This window comes from Octopus bimaculoides, chromosome 3, assembly GCF_001194135.2.
Source record: "Octopus bimaculoides isolate UCB-OBI-ISO-001 chromosome 3, ASM119413v2, whole genome shotgun sequence".
NCBI lineage: Eukaryota > Metazoa > Mollusca > Cephalopoda > Octopoda > Octopodidae > Octopus > Octopus bimaculoides.
Genome location: NC_068983.1, coordinates 1027530 through 1029816, shown reverse-complemented (window position 1 = coordinate 1029816; position 2287 = coordinate 1027530).

Below are 2287 nucleotides of genomic sequence, written 5' to 3'. Positions count from 1 at the left end.
TCCAGCCACATTAGGTCCAAATTCCTATGGTTTATGATTTTCTGGATAATTCTAGTTTGCTTTGTTACTATTGCTTTCTGTAGCTTCAATTCTTAACCTTGAAACATTTGTTAGTATTTCTGTGGATCCTAGAGTTGGAAGACAGATGACTGCCATTGGCTTAAATCTAAATTCTTTCTCAATCTAGTTCCATATATTCTATGCATATATGTAGATACGTATTTATAAATATGTGTGCCCATGCATGCACATGTGTGTACATGTTTATGTGTGCCCATGCATGCACATGTGTGTACATGTTTATGTGTGCTTATGTCTGTACAGTCCGCTTAAAATAGCAGTCAAATCTTTCTCAAATCAAGTATTGCAAAAGCGACTAAATTCCACATTTAGTATTATAGTCCGAGATATCTCTAGAGAAAAAGGTTGGTCACGAGTGGAAGGTTGTTGATCATAGATAAGCTAAATCAGAGTCGATACGGTACCAATAAAGCAAAGACAACAACAATTATTTCCAGCCACTAGAGCTGGGTACATTGTTAAAACCGTACGTTAACTGGTCAGAAAACGTCGATAAAATGAAACAATTAACTCCTACTTCCCCTCTTTTTTCTCCCAGTCTCTCTCATTTTTTCTCTCTCCCTCTCCCCCCACTACCATACACACGCCTACATACCAACACCAGAGTGCCACCTATTACAAAAAAAAAATCGAACATAACAGTGAGGACATCAAACAGAATTGTGCTTCTATTTAATCTTATGCATTTTTCATCGATTTTGATTTTTGCTAAAGATGAAAACCAAGAATGTATTCGTGATACACACACCCAGATCAGCTCGAAACAATACAACTGAAAATGTTTTTCACTTTCTCATTTACTTACCATTTCGAGACCATCATTTCCCACTTAAACCGAGGATGAGGTCACATTGACCCAACGGAAAAATATAATCCCATATCCTTCAGTTAGAATTCATGTCAACCAAATCTTTTTATCATCAGCATTAGCATGTTTTTTCCTCTCTTTCAGGAATTTCTCAGTATTCACCCCCATTAATGGGTTTGGAGATGAGAGACACCACAAAATCGATTGATTTCATATTTTATTGAATACTTTAATTAGACAACTAATTAATTACGTCAATCTTTTATATTTGCAGTATTTCCCTTATTGAGATTCTAAAGTACCAAGTATTCTATATTTGGAAGAATTTTCCAAATTTTTATCTTATTTTATTGATTCCTTGCGTTGTTCTTTCTGAATATACTTTTCAGTGTTTTTTTTTATCCTTCTTCATCCCTGGTTCAAATTCCGACAGAGCTGATTTCGCCTTTCAAACATTCACAATCAATTAGAAGTCGATACCATTGAATAAAACTAACAGAGAAACCAAGAACAAAGTTAAATCTTTTGACCAGGAAACACTCTCAATTCACATTTTAACCAAATTAACATGAATTCCATCAATAAACTTGTTGTTAAAACTTATTGTGGGTAGCACTATGACCCTTTGCATTATCTTTGAGGATGGCAAGTCGACAAAGAATGAAACCGTAGTGTATAGGTTATTCTCAAAGCATAGGTCCGTCGTGGTCAGAATGCTTACAACAAAGTGACCCCAACACCGGACCTTCCGGACCAGGCGGTCGCGCTGAATTGGGGGACATATTAAATATATCACCCAATAAACAGGTGTAGTTGAGGTGTTATACACTTATATAAATGAGATGTTGGACACGAGGTAACATTATTCATAATTAGTGAAGTTGTGAGTTCTAATCATTTTGTTAAGTTAGATGCAAAACTTCGCTCTCTTTCAGAATACAGTGAAGTTTTTTCGGTCTTTCATGTTTTTCAACAAGTTTCAGCATCCAATCGCTGGTGGTTTCAAGGTATTTGGCCAGTCCGATTGTGGCGGTCTTGAACGTAAGTTCAAGCTGGATCAAGCCTCGACCTCCCTGAGCTCTGGGAAGGTAAAGACGATCCACGTCTGCCTTTGGATGGTGCATCTTTTTACAAGTCAGTAGCTTGCGGATTTTCCTATCAATTTTGACTATTTCACTGGTATTCCAGTTAAGCACATTGAAGCTATAAAGAACAACTGGGACTGCTAAGGAATTTATGGCTAACACCTTATTATAAGCATTCAGCTCAGACTTCAGAACTGCTCGAACTCTTCTATAACATTCCTTCCTAACCTTCTCTTTCATGCTTGCATGCTGGATACCAGAGCCTTCATTTATTCCTAGGTATTTATAGGTTTGTTCCTGCTCAAGTTCCTTT